Below are 15,244 nucleotides of genomic sequence, written 5' to 3'. Positions count from 1 at the left end.
TTGTCCTCAAAATCACCTGACCCATCCCAGAATGAATCCACTTGAGTTAATCATTCCTTTTTTTTTCTTGTCTTCCAGCATATTAGACAGAAATAAGTGTGGGCGTACTGATATGAAGGAAGCTGATGGGGCTAATTAGTTCTGAACCACCCAGACAAAAGATTTATTTGCAGTGTTCAAAATCATTGTCAGTCATTCAAGGGGCTCCCTTAATTTTACCAATTTGCTGTGGAAAGAATAACACACAGTAGAGTCACAAAGAGACATACATATACACCCTGAGTCAAGTGCTGCATCCGTTTCTCAGCCAAAGCTGCCACTAGAGTCTATCTGGAGCTTACTTGAATGGTACTTTTGCCTGAGGGCAAAATGATTCAGGAGGGGAAGATTTGGCCCCTGGAGTTCAGCATTAGGCTCAACACCCAAAGTTTAGACAGGAATGCTATAGCTATTATTTTTATTATATAATGTAGTGATATTATACAGCTTTGTTAAATCTAGAAGTACCATTTAAAATAAGTCATTTATTTAAATAGCAACTGTTGTGTTCCTTTTCATCCATGCAAATATTTTGCTCTATTTTCAATAGATTCTAAAGCTGTACAACTTGTAACTCATTCATGCGTCCTTAGTAGGAATAGGACTTATATTTTCTATAGGCTGTAGCCACTAGGGAGCGATATGCTTATTCCTTGCCCTCTCGCACACTGAATAGGTCTGAGAAAGATGGCTGTAATACACATGAGCATTGTGTGTTCTTCATCAAATGTACTGTCTGACAGATAATAGTGACACAAGGGTATCAGACTTTCATCACCCACAAAGTGAATACTTCATGCTATTTGCATCTATCCATCTATCCATTCCTTTTCCACACCCAGACCTGAAGCAGTTGACTTGTTAGCCCCATGTTTGAGTAACCTTTTAGTAAATTTTTAGCTCAGTACTCCAAAAGTTATCTGCCTTTTGACCATGCCCCAAATCAGTAATTCACCTAAGTTGAATCCCTAAAGTGATGCCCACAAAAACAACAGCAAACTTTTTTAAAATCCTCAGTACTATATTTGTGCTGACTCTCTTCTTATACTTTGTTGTTTAATACAATTTATATGCATTGTAGTGAGGTAGCTTAGGCAACTTTAAAGATCAGCAGCATCTGATCTTACAAATCCTTACATCACACTGTGGTCACATTTTTCTTCAATGCTCTTATAGCAAAGGCTTGCAGGAAAAGGAGTCCCCACTCTATAGTGATTACCATACTCTGGTCTTTCTTTTCTTAGAAAAATAACTTGATTGGTTACCACAGATATAAATGCCCATTGTGTATTCTCAATAAATGTGTGTGGCGGAGGGTGGGGGTAAGATTAGCAAACTCTTGTCCTTCAGAGCATCATAAGCAGTTGCCTTCCACAGTCTTCTGCAAGTAAGAGTACTCTTTTTACTGTAAATAAACTGAAAGATTTATAGTAGCCTGAAAAATTATGTAACATGCTATGCAGGGCAAAGTCTCCTTCCATTCAGTCCACTCTCGACTCTGAAAATAATCCTTTGAAAATAATATGATTCAGACAGACATGAGAATTTTCAGGAAAACATTTCTGTTGAAAATATAGCAAACAGAATTTGGCAATGGAAAAGGATCAATAACTGCCCAAGTCCAGTATCCTCCTAATTAAATGTTCTGTCCCGAGTCTCTCCATTTACAGCCCAACCCTGCACCCATCGAAATCAGTAGAAAAAGTCCCATTGCCTTCAGTGGGATTTAGAGAACATTCCTGCCTTAAAGAGCTTATCGTCTGTCTATCTGATCTTTAAAGTGCCATGCACACCGATTATGCAGCAGAAGTATTAAATAATAGACACTGCTAGTGGCAAAGATATTAGCAACTAGTGCTTCAGAAGGGTCGGAGGGGAGACTAATACTGTATCTAGCCAATAGTATAATGCTGTGCTCCAAAGGAACATTACTTTTTGAGTCCCATAGGAGATTTACAGGCCAAAACATGAGATTTCATTATCTTTTATTTTATCTTACAAAGCTACACATTTTGTTAGTGGTAATACAATTACACACCTTTCTTTAATCTAGCCACAAGGCAGTGAATTCCACAGAATTCAAACAGTGTGAAGAAGTAATTACCCTTTATTTGTTCAAAAATTCCTGTAGTTTAACAGTATTGACTATCCTGTGTTCTCATTTTGAGGGAGGTCTGTACTCCCTGCCCCTGTTGAGGTCACTAGGGGTGTTCTCTAAGAATAAGTCTACACTGCAGTGTGTACCCACATAGTGGCTTGTGCACATGTGATTTCATGTTAGCCACGCCTGCCTCCAAGAGTCCATACTACAGACCCACACATGTCCCAGTATACCCACATCTATTCTGACACAGCAGCTGCATGTGTTTAGTGCTAGAATTAATGAGGGTACATATATCCCAGGGCTCTTAGTCCTGCACCAACAGGAACCATTCTAGCAATTGGTGTATTGTGGGAGGACTTGTTTGTCCTTCCTGGATCCCTGTGCAGATGTGGTTTTAGCTGAGGCACACAGGACAGTGTAAGAGGAAGGCGTTGATTTTTTTTATTTTTCCAGTTCTAACCAATTGCTCTTGAACTCTTCTGCTTTGGAGGATTAGGTAATAAAGGGTTTATTTAAATCCTGTGCTAGCTGATACAGTCCTAGATTTAGCAGTCTTACACTTCTCCAGCCATTTTCAGCACCTTTCTTTGTACTTTTACAATCACTGCTATTGATTAGGTGGCCATCTCAAATGAGAGGAGGTAATCCAGGTTATACTATATTTTTTGTCATGGCATAGTAATGTATGTGTAATTTTCCATCCTTTTTCAATGCACACAGTTGTCCTGTTTAATTGCTGCCAGGCACTGCCTATGTGCCTTCACCGATCTCCTCAAAGACCCCTATGTCTTTCCCATATATTAAATTTTGCTCTTCCTGTTGTGTGTTGTTTTTTGACAATGTTTATTACTAGAGCTGGCTGAACATAAGAATGGCCATATTGGGTCAGACAAAAGGTCCATCTAGCCCAGTATCCTGTCTTCTAACAGTGGCCAAAGTCAGGTGCTTCAGAGGGAATGAACAGAACCGATAATCATCAAGTGTCGCCCCTTCCCAGCTTCTGGCAAACAGAGGCTAGGGACATCATCCCTGCCCATCCTGGCTAATAGCCATTGATGGATCTATCCTCCATATACTTATCTAGTTCTTTTTTTGAACCCTGTTATAGTCTTGGCCTTCACAACATCCTCTGGCAAAGAGTTCCACAGATTGATTCTGTGTTGTGTGAAGAATCCCTTTTAGAATGTTCCCATTGAGAAATTCTAATTTTCCATCAAAAATATGGGAAAGTGGGTTTTTCCCCACCCTTTTTACTGTTTTTCTGCTTTTTCCAGTTTGAGAAGAATAAGAAAGTGGGGGGAAATGCCACTTTTCATTTATAAGAATAACACTTTGGCTTTAGTGTTAACGCTTCAAAATGAAAGAGTTTCTTTATCATTAAAAGTGTTGCTTTAAAACAGAAAGAACCCTTTCAATGCTTTCTGACTGCTTTTGAATTAGACAGTCAGAAAATAGGGGGAAACACAATTTCAAATGAAAAAAATGAAAATTCTAAAAGTTCAGTTATTTCTTGAATATTTTTATTTGGGAAATGTTTCAACAGAGGGGATCTAAAACTTTCATTTTGAAAAAATTTTAGACTGAAAAAATTTGTCAAATATTCAAAATGGTCTGTGAAACATTTTGTTTTAAATGCAAACCTATTTACTGATAGAAAACCTTTCTTTGGAAATTTTTTGGCCAACTCTGTTTATTACCTTACCTTTATCTAAGTTAAATTCTATCCTATATGACACTGCCAATCCCCCACTTTATGTAGATCTGGAGTTACAGTTCTTAGTTTTCATTAACCTGAAGAGTTTCAAGTCATCAGTCAGCTTCTGCCACTTGCTATACCTGTCCTCCTCCAGAAAACAAAGGCCAAAAACTTGCAAAGACTTCATATTCTTAAATTTAAGTGCTTGAGTGGTTTCACTGAAGTTAATGAGGCTACTCAGGTGCTTAAAGTTAAGCATAAGATATGTCTTCGCAGAAGTGGAGTCTACATTTTCAAAAATGATTTTGGGCTGTTTCAGCTTTTTGGATAGGCCAACTTGAAGCACCTTAAAGGGGCCCAAATTTCAGAGGATGGGTGCTCAGCACTTCTGAAAATCAGCCCTTTGTAGGTGTTTCAAGTTAGGCATTCAAAAGCACTAGTCACTTTTGGAAATTTAGGCCTCATATACTGAGAAATATGAGTCCCAATACTGGCTTTAGGACACACTTATCTTTCTCCACTTTGAAGACTAGTTATTTATTGTTACTGTGTTGTCTATGCATCACCCAGTTATTAATCCTGCATAATACTTTACCCTTGGTTATTTACTTTCTTTCATAGTCTCTTATGGAGGGAACTCATCAAATGCTTTTTGAAATCAGAGGAAATTTATGTCCACTAGTCCCTATGTATCTATGATTTAATTTATTATTCCTGTGAAGTACCCTAACAGTTTAGAGAGGCACATATTTTCCTTTACAGAAGCTGTGCTGGTTTGTCCCTATCTCTTTTTATTATCCAAGTGTAATGTTCTGCTTTCTCCTTAATTACACGCTCAATTGAGTTCCCTGGAACTGAGGTGAAGCTCACTGGTCTGTAATTCCCAGTATCCCGCGTGGGTCTGATTTGAAGCTGAAGCACTGCATTAACTACTTTCCAGTCTTCAGGAACAGTTTGCTGTTTTGAGGAGGTTATTGTATAATCTCATTAGTAATTATCTGGGCTAGAGTGTGTTGTTATTTATCGCCTTTGGAACCACCAGTGGAATTCCTTCCAGTTCTGGTCCAGCGGAATTCCTTCCAGTCTGGTGTTGTACTGCATGTGAGTTTGAGTGGCTCCATATCTTCCTCTTTGGAGACTTCTCTCTTTTTTTTTTAAGACCATCCTGTGAATTCTTATCTAAATGCCTTTGGAACCAGGAAGTTCCACATCACAATCAACAGTAAATAAGTGATGGAAAAAATATTGACCCATCTTCTGTGCTATATCATCATTGCTTTTAATTGCAAGCCGCCCTTCCACCACTTTATCCCATGTACTACTTGGGTATCTGTGATGGGGTGTGCTCCCCACACTGGCCCTACAAGAGCTGAATTATGCTGTTAAGGAGGGAGGAGGGTAGGCTGGAGACAGCTAATTAGAGAGAAGCTCACCTATGCTGGATTAGTGGGGCTTCTCCAAAAGACAGGAAATTGAAAGCAGAAGGGGATGCAGGGAGAAGGCTTCAGTCACTTCCTGGGAGAAGGGAGGAGTGCTTTAGGGCTACAGTGATAAGTTGCCTAAAGTTACTCCCTGGGAGGAGGGAGTGAAGAGATTGTCAAACTCAGAGGAGTGGCGAGGGCCAGGAGATATGGAAGTGACTCAGGTAAAGGCAGCAAGGTGCAGGAAATTGGCCTTGCTGCTGTGTAGAGGGTCCCTGAGCCAGAACCTGGATAGAGGGTGGGCACAGATTCCCCTGCCAGTCACTGTGGGAGTGGCACTGTGAGGCAGTGAAGCAGAAGACTGCCTGAGATTGCTAAAGAGAAGAATCTTGATGTGCTCTCCCTCTGGAAGAATAGTGACCTGGATATAGGGCTGAGTCACGAAGAGGACAGCTGCAGTTCCCGAGAGTGAGAGAAGAGCTGCAGAGGAGAAACTGAAAGGGTCTAACCACTGGAAGGGGTGTTGGCCTGACTGAGCTAATCCCCAGAATCACCAGGAGGCGGTGCTATCCAGCAGGGAATAGAGCAGCCTGTCACAGTATTCTAGAGGGGCTATACTCTCTTACATACTCTAGTGCAGTGTTTCTCAATGACCAGACCAGCCTCCTTGCCAATCCCTGAGAGTTTCCTAACACAGAATATTAATATTTAAAATGTAAAGGTTTTTGTGTATTTGCATTTTACATCACAGCATTCATTCAATTATTTTTGAACATTTTAAATAAATCGACTGGGTTGGCATTGGTGCCTGTGATACTGATCTGCAAATCACATTTGCATTCATTTGTTGGAAGGAAGTAGTTAACAGAAAGCAACAAGAAAAATTGAAGTCCTAATAAAAATTTTACTTAGCGAAACTAGACAGTGTCACTGTCAAAGCAATTACCTCTGGATCTATTTTTCAGAACTAACAAAAGTTCAGAAAAACATAACAGAGATGCGAGTGACTCCGAATATGATCAGGAAGAAGTGTTAGAAAAGGAAATGTTCAGCTATCAAAAATACGATTAGTCTTACATTTAAGTATGGGTTTGTTGCAAGTGAGGATGTAAAATGCCCAAAACCTCTCTATGTTATATGTGGCACAACTCTGAGCAATGATGCTATGAAACCTTCAAAAATGATTTGACACCTTGAAACTAAACATCTGAATTTAAAAGAAAAGGCAGTGGAATTCTTCCAACAGAAGCAAGATGACGTGAAGGGGCAAAAGAAACTACTGTACAACACCATAACATCAAATAAAGGTCTGATATAAAGGCATCATAGCTGCTATCCCTATGAATAGCTAAATGCAAATTGCCATTTACAATTGGTGAAGAATTAATCATGCCTTCTGTAATAGATCCCTATCGTGAAGTCTTGGGCGACAGAGCTGTCAAAAAAGTGAATAGCATTCCACTGACAAATGATACAGTCATGTTGAATCACTGATATTGCAGAGATCATCGAATCATAGGACTGGAAGGGACCTCAGGAGGTCATCTAGTCCAGTCCCCTCCACTAATGGCAGGACTAAGTATTATCTAGACCATCCCTGACAGGTGTTTGGAGATTTTTAAGAGCAGGTTAGACAATGAGGGAGATTCCACAACTTCCCTGGGCAGTTTATTCCAGTGCTTAACCACCAGGGCTGTTAGGAAGTTTTTGCTAATGTCCAATTTAAACTGCCCTTGCTGCAATTTAAGCCTATTGCTTCTTGCCCTATTCTCAGAGGTTAATAGAACAATTTTTCTCCCTACTCCTCATAACAACCATTTATGTACTTGAAAACCTGTTAACATGTCCACTCTGTCGTCTCTTCTCCAGACTAAACAAACCCATTTTTTTCAATCTTCCCTGATAGGTCATGTTTTCTAGACCTTTAATCATTTCTATTGCTCTCCTCTGGACTTTCTCCAATTTGTCCACATCTTTCCTGAAATGTGGCATCCAGAACTGGCAGAATACTCCAGTTGAGACCTAATCACCATAGAGTAGAGCAGAAGAATTACTTCTCATGTCTTGCTTACAACACTCCTGCTAATACATCCCAGAATGAAGTTCGCTTTTTTTTGCAACAGTGTTACCCTGTTGACTCATATTTAGCTTGTGATCCACTATGACCCCCAGATCTCTTTCTGCAGTACTCCTTCCTAGGCAGTCATTTCCCATTTTGTATGTGTGCAACTGATTGTTCCTTCCTAAGTGGAGTATTTTGCATTTGACCTTATTGAATTTCATCCAGTTTACTTCAGATCATTTCTCCAGTTTGTCCAGATCATTTAGAATTTTAATCCTATCCTCCAAAGCACTTGCAACCCCTCCCAGCTTGGTATTGTCCACAAACTTTATAAGTGTACTCTCTATGTCATTATCTAAATCATTGATGAAGCTACTGAACAGACCTAGACCCAGAACCGATCCCTGCGGGACCTCCTCGATATGTCCTTCCAGCTTGACTATGATCCACTGATAACTGATCTCTGGGAACAGTTTCCAAACCAGTTATGTACCCGCCTTATAGTATCTCCATCTAAGTTTGTTTGTTTATGAGAAGGTCATGTGAGACAGTATCAAAAGCCTTACTAAAGTCAAGCTATACCACTTCTACCGATATCAAAGCTCAGTTGATAGAAAGCCGGTTTACAATTCAGTTGAATGAATCAACAGACATTTCTATCGCAGCAGTTCTTGTTGTTTATGTGTACCTATGATATGCCTATGATGGTGCATTTCACAAAGATCTACTCTGCTGAGAAGAACTGCCACAAAACACAACAGGTGCTGAAATCTTTTGTGTCCTAGATGAGTATGTGACAGAACATGGACTTCAGTAGGATCGCGGCATTGGAATTTGCACTGACGGAGCGGCCACAATTCAGTTGTAGTGGCGAGAGTGATGGAAGTTGCACCGACTGCTCAAGCAGCACACTGCTTCATTTATCAAAAGGTCTTGGCAGCCGAGAAATTTATGTCCTTGGTATAGTTGTTAAAATTGTGAATTTTGTGAAAGCAAATGGACTCAATTCTCACATCTTTGCTACAATGTGTGAAGAAATGGGGTCTGAACACCACCACTTACTCTCACATGCTTAAGTGTGGCGGGTATCCCATGGCAAAGTATTAAACCGAGTGTATGTGAACTTGAAGCCTTTCTGTTTCCTCTGGCAGCATACTTTCAGGATTTACAATGGCTCGCCAAACTTGTATATTTGGCAGTGTATGTCAAGTGTCTTTGTATTGGCTGACAAGATCATGGCCTTTTAAAAAAAAAAAAAAAAAAAAAAGCTCAAGTCTGGAAAGAGAAAGTCGAGTGCAACTATTATGACATGTTCCCATTTTTTGCATTTCTGGCTATTGATGATAGTAAAGGTTTGGATCTGCTTCTCCTACCTAAAATATTGCATCCCATCTAAAATCAACTCTCCAAACATTTGAGGACTATTTCCCATCAGACTCTGATCCACAAAAAGGAAAGCAATGGGTTCATGATCCATGTTCCTCTCTAGAAACTGAGACCTCTCTGTCACTATCATTGGAGGAAAAAGAAAAGGAGTACTTGTGGCACCTTAGAGACTAACCAATTTTGAGCATAAGCTTTCATGAGCTACAGCTCACTTCATCGGATGCATCCGATGAAGTGAGCTGTAGCTCACAAAAACTTATGCTCAAATAAATTGGTTAGTCTCTAAGGTGCCACAAGTACTCCTTTTCTTTTTGCGGATACAGACTAACACGGCTGCTACTCTGAAACCTATCATTGGAGGATAAGTTGCTGGAACTGTCAAGTGATGAGGGTCTGAAGTTACCGTTTCATGAAGTGACTCTACCTGTTTTCTGGATCAAAGTCAGAAGTGAATACCCACAACTCGATAATTCACTGTCAAAACTTTCCTCCCGTTCCATTCCACATACCCTGGCAAAATTGGATTTTCAGTGATGACTGCAACGAAAACAAAATACTGCAACCAGCTGAGCATTGGAAAGATGCTCCAAGTGTCCGTGTCAAACATTCATCCCCAGATCGAAAGACTTGCATCTACAAGACAGGCACAAACATGTCGTTAACAGTAGGGTGAGTGAATGCATCTGACTTTTTAAATTTTTTTAAACTAAATTAACTGAATTGTCTCTAATGTACAAAATGAGGTATACAAAATTTGTAGCCAAAATTATTGGTAGCCTTCATTTGAAACAATGTTTAAAAATCAGGTTAACATTTTCATATCACATAACTTTTTGAACTGGATAGGTGCTGGAACTCCGGGTGGCTTGAAGTGGTTTCCATTATATACAGGGTTTACAGTTTGGTTCAGTGGCTCTCAGCACCCCCACTATCCAAATTGTTCCAGCGCCCCTACTGAACTGGACTTTATTTTAACAAATAGAACTGAAGTAGTGGCCCTGTGTTGATAAGCAAGTAAGTAATGCCTTACACGCGATAGTACAAAAAAGAAAAGCCTGGCAAGAAATACCAGTGAAGCCCTGTTCATTTTTTTTCTCTCAAGCGGTCCATGACAGTTTAGTAAGGTAGCAAGCCTTGGTCCCTGGTGTCAAAATGGTTGAGAAACACTGGTCTAGTGCATTTAAAGAATTCCATATGGCTTGATCTCGGTAACATTGTTTCTGCTTCATTCTGATTTTGCCCATTATCCTTATCTGGAAAATGTGCTGCAGTCTATTATAGATAGATGGATGAGACATGTCATTTTGCAGAATTTCCATCTATGCCCTAAGGAATTCCTGTACATTGCCATTTAATCATCATGGGTTTAGTCTCATCTTTTTTTGCTTAATGATACACAGATATCCTATACCTCTGATATCGTGTTTTTTGAACAAACTTCTGTTATTGAATAGTCCATTGGCTGAGACCCAAGTGTTTTGTTTGTTTTTTTCCCTACTATTCAGTTTATTTTAAAACCATTTTCCTAATAGCTTTAAAGTTTGCCTTTTGAAAGTTCATCGGTGCTATTATCCATGGGGAAGTCACCCTTACAGAATATCTAGGTCATTTGTGTAGTGATCACTGTTAGCCAGCTGAACCCCCTCACTCACCTCTACATGTTACATCAGACACAGCTGGTAATAAACTCCTTGCCACCTGCAAAATGAGATGCTTTTAGAAAGCCATTATTTATGGTTTCAAGAAAACTGTGGCTGACATTTTAAAACATGGGTGTCCAAAAGTTACGTATTTAAATCTGTATTAAAGCACTCAAATAAATGGTCTGATAGCTCGTTGCCAGCTCCTCAAAAATTGAGACCACTTAGTCGGGTGCCTAAATATGGAGTTATGGTCCTAGCTTTAGGCACCTAAGCTTGTCTAAACCAGACTCTGATGGTGCCATTTGATCAGTCTACATAAGAAATGGGTCTGTGCCACAAAATAGTAAAAGAGACAATGATTGAAAAACATTCTAGACTTCTAAATCTTTAGATCACAGTGCATGTTTTATGAGGTGTGGTCCTTTTTTTAAGGCTTGGTCCCTATTTGATGTGCAAGTGGATGAACCCTCTGAGAGAACTGAATTTCTTGTTCAAATTTTGCGGTCAGATAACAGCATAGATGAGGGATTGTGGCTAGCAAAATGTCAATACATCCAACTGAAAAACCATTCACACATCTCTCATGCGTTGGCATGTCCATTGCCAGCTTCCTTACTAGGAAAGATCATTCCAGATGAGTCCCTAACAAGAAAGATACCACAATGGCTTGGTTTATGCTATGAAATGTAATGCTGTATAAACAGTTGTCGGCAATTGTGTTAGCTGTATTGGGTCTTAGCACAGTTTAACCAAGTGTATACAAGGATTTATAACATGTTCTGCATCATGTCAGCTAACCATGATTAAATCCCGATACAACGAGCATGATTGTTGACCGCCATGTTCAGACATGGTTACATCTTGTACCATGGGCCAGTCCAATGAGATAAATACTTCCCTGAATATTGGCCAGGACAGAGAGTATATACAATGTGGTGATCGCACAGGGAAATGTAATTTAAGGACATGTCTACCATATCTATATCTATCTATATATATATAGGCTTTGAAGTACTAGATCTATATTAGTAAATGGTTGATTTCACTGTACACATGCAAACTGATGAAAAAATATTTCCATCTATAATAATCTAAATTAACAGATAAGTAAAGTAGGAAAAATGCAGCTTGAGAACTTATAACAGTTTGATATAAGGCTATTTACTTGGTTTATTTTTACATGTGATGTTGTTAGAAGTCTTTAACTTTTCAAATTTTAACATCTACTACCATTAAATAATTATTGTCTGACCCCATCTAATTTCCCTCCAGTGAACATTTAAATAGATAAAAAATATGCTTAAAAATAAACATTTATGAAAAATAAATATCAACTTCTGCCAAGCCTAGGTATATATGTGTCAACTATTTTTTTTAAAAAGGAAGAAAATATCTTGAATACCTTGAAGAACTTGCTCAATAATTACAGAAGAATATGAGAAACTACTGTTCTTAATCAAGAGCAATTTGCCTCTTGAACAAGGTATATAGTGCTGGCTGGAAATCAGATCCAGTCTGGAACATATATTGTGAGTACTTCCAAGCTCAGTGGGATAGTTGCCATTGCTTTCAATAGCAGTAGGTTGGGATCCATATCTATAAGTCAATCAGGGTGGGATTTTCCAAAGCACTGATGTGACTTAGAAGCACAATTCCCATAAAAGTCAATGATACCTTTGAAAATCCTGTGCTCGGAAAACTACTGTCATGGATGCTAATATAACAACTTATATGAGTGAAACTGGGATCAAAAAGAGATTTCAGTGTAAAGGGCAACTTTTTTCCCCTGTCTGTATCTCCAGAAGCAGGAGAAATAGTAGGAAATGGCCAGTGTTAAAACCAAGTTTTCTGGCAGACTGGGTACAAGCCTGATTGATGGCCCCTGCTCAGTTGAGGACTGTGCATCAAAACATAACACTCCTAATCTGAAGGGCCATTTCCACAATTTCTCCAGGCTCAGAACTTTCAGCCCCAGATCCACAAAAGTACTTAGGCGCCTAACCTCCAGATTTAAGTGCCTAAGTTCCATTTTTAGGCACCACTATGATCCACAAAAACCTCATTTGGCTGCTGCCTAACCCTGTAGGCACCAAAACTCTTTCAGCACCTGAGGTTTTGCAGTGAATATTTCCCTAGGTATCTATGTTTCTGGCCCTTGGTATGCACACTGCTGCCTGCCTTTAGGCACCTGGGAGCCTTTCCCTCACCTAAGCCCCAGAGCGATTCATGAACCGGAGGAAGATAGGGTGTCCTCCCTCTCGGTTGTGTATGGGGCCTGATCATGCTCACTGGCGGCCCAACTCCACACAAAACAGTGTGGGGAAAAAAGCTCCCTTTACCCAAGTGCTAACGGCACTCACCTGGGATGTGGGAGAGCCCTGCTTCCAGTCCCCCCTCAACTTGATGAGCAGAAATTTGAACAGGGATCTGCCACCTCTCAAATTAGTGCTTTAACCACTGGGCTATGGGATATTCTGATAGGAGAGATTGAGGGAGACCCCTATTCACGTTGTTCCACTGTTAATTACATTATTGAACAATTAACTATTTATTGGGCCAGAAAAAGAGGGAGAATCATTTCATGGCCCAGTGGCTAAGGCACCTCTCCGAGAGATGGCAGATCTCTGTTCAGCTCCACCCTTCTCATCAGGCTGAGGGGGAACTTGAACCAGGGATCTCACACATCCCAATGAGCTCCTTAACCACTGAGCAAAAGATGATAAGGGAGTGTCTCTTCCTTCGCCCTGCTGTTCTGTGTGGCATTTGGTGGCCTCTGAACAAGCCTACTGGATCATGCCCTCATGAGAGTAAGGTGGAGGTACACCTATCTTCCTCCAGTTCGCATGGCACTAGTGGGGATAGGTACCTCTGTGCAGCCTGGACTTAGGTGCCTATCTCCCTGAGAGGGGTAGGGGTTAGGACACATCCCCTCATGAGCATCTCCCATTGGCTAGCTTAGGCGGGGAGCCACCTAGCTTGCTGGCTTTTGTAGATCCCATTCTAAGGTTCCTATCTCTCCCCATTCATTGTATACAGAGCCTAGGTGCCTCACTCAGGCTTTGTGGATCCCATTGTTGTCCCAGTGATTTTGTAGGCACCTAAAAGTTAGCTGTTGTGACAATGGGTGTCACAACGCTTATGTCCCTTTGTGGATCCTCAGGCCTCACTGACCTCAAAAAGCACTTCACCGTGAGTTCTCTGTTTGGAAGCCTCCCAACTGTCTGTTGCAATAAATAAAGGTTTAAAAGACAAAAACAAAAGCTGGGAGAAATCCCTCTAGAGAAATACATTCTGGTTAACTTTAGGTGACAGACTGTTCAAAACTCACTCAATCTCTTCTAATGGGTTTTAATGTGCAATTGCTATTTGGGATACAGACTATTCTCTTTACACATATAGAGATATGTATATAAACCCTGGATAGTTGGAAGAATAGAGGTCTCAACAAGGTACGGGCCTGCTTTTTATTTCGCAAGAGTTTGCAATAAATAAATAGAAACTTGGAGCTGTCTGGAAGTTCTACACTTCTGTATTGTCTGCTTTAGTAAACAGAAGACTCAACTGAATATAGATTTACAATGAGCCAGAGACAATGTAACTGGCAGCTTTGGGGCTGATCCTGCTCCCATTGAAGACAACGGCAAAAATGCTGTTCACTTTGGTGGGAGCAGGAGTAGCTTTTGGCTAATCTATTAGCAAAATATAGAATGGAATGTTCAATCGTTTTGAAGGTTTACACAGAGTTTGGGGGGAAATGTGCACTTTATTGAACTGTGTTGCACAGATCTTAGTTATTGTATAGATTTTAAGTATATATTTTAAAGCTTTAAGAGATCAAATGCATTAAAATAACATAAAGGATATGACCATGACTTTGTCTGTGACACACACATTCACTGAGCTCGCTGTACACCCGGGCACCAGCCCAAGTATACAGTGCATAGTTCTGAGGTGCCATGCACTCAAACTTGCACAGTATAGAGACTCCCCAAAGAAATGTCACTTTACACTGCCCTAGTGCTGTGTGGGGTTCGACAGTGGTTGGGACAGCTTACAGTGCTGCAAATTTCCCTCTGGCCTTGCTTAAGTTTTCACTGACCCATGCCTACTTTTTCACTGATCCACATGAGGCATGCACTAGTGATGCTCACATTTTTCCCTAAGCAAATAGGGCAACCCACTTTTTATTCTTGCTTGGTGACTCCTTACAAAGAACTTGATAAGGCCTAAAGTAGTCAGTGGGAGTTTCTCTATTGAATTCAATAGACTTTGGATCAGAACCTAAATCCTCTGTGCTTCTGAACACATCCTGTAAACTTCTTGTATTTGATTGTTACTTTACAGGCTCCAACAGCCTGGATTATATTTGAACTGATGTAGATTTAAGAATAAAAACCATAGTAACATTGAATATTTTGGTTATAAAAATGCTTTTTCATTTTAACTTTTGATCAGTGGGTGATCTGGTTCATTAATTCTATACCTAGTTAAGGAATTATGGAGTATTTGGATAATTCTTTGTATTTTAGACATGGCTCAGAGCTGCTGTTCACCCATGAGATCACTCAAAAATATTTTTATGCCACCCATTATATAAATACCCTTGTATATCAGGCTACTGTTCTTAGTCTATCGCCTGTCTTATTCCCCCAAATTAACCTCAAGCTTACTAAATACTGTATCGCTCTCCTAAAGTAGGAGATCACCTTTGTTATAGAGCTGATTTTGTTCACCTTTTTAAGTGGTTGCTTAAGGCAGATTTTACTGTATAGTAGTTCACAGCCTGTTTCTATAGTGTATGCAAAGTTTGTCCTTCCTTGCCAAACCTACAGAGCTAAGCACCTAAATTAAAAAATAATGCGGTGCATTATTTAAATAAGCTTTTAGCTTTGC

The 15,244-nt window shown here is 40.0% G+C and overlaps 1 protein-coding gene across 1 annotated transcript in view; it reads left to right on the top strand.

The window, feature by feature from the left end:
- Positions 1-15,244, top strand: part of PIK3C2G (phosphatidylinositol-4-phosphate 3-kinase catalytic subunit type 2 gamma) — a 278,348-nt gene that overhangs the window by 172,900 nt on the left and 90,204 nt on the right. The window lies entirely within an intron of this gene.

Source organism: Lepidochelys kempii, chromosome 1 (assembly GCF_965140265.1).
Source record: "Lepidochelys kempii isolate rLepKem1 chromosome 1, rLepKem1.hap2, whole genome shotgun sequence".
Taxonomy (NCBI): domain Eukaryota; kingdom Metazoa; phylum Chordata; order Testudines; family Cheloniidae; genus Lepidochelys; species Lepidochelys kempii.
The sequence above is the reverse complement of the archived record's forward strand: the minus strand, read 5'-3'. Positions and strand labels throughout refer to the sequence as shown.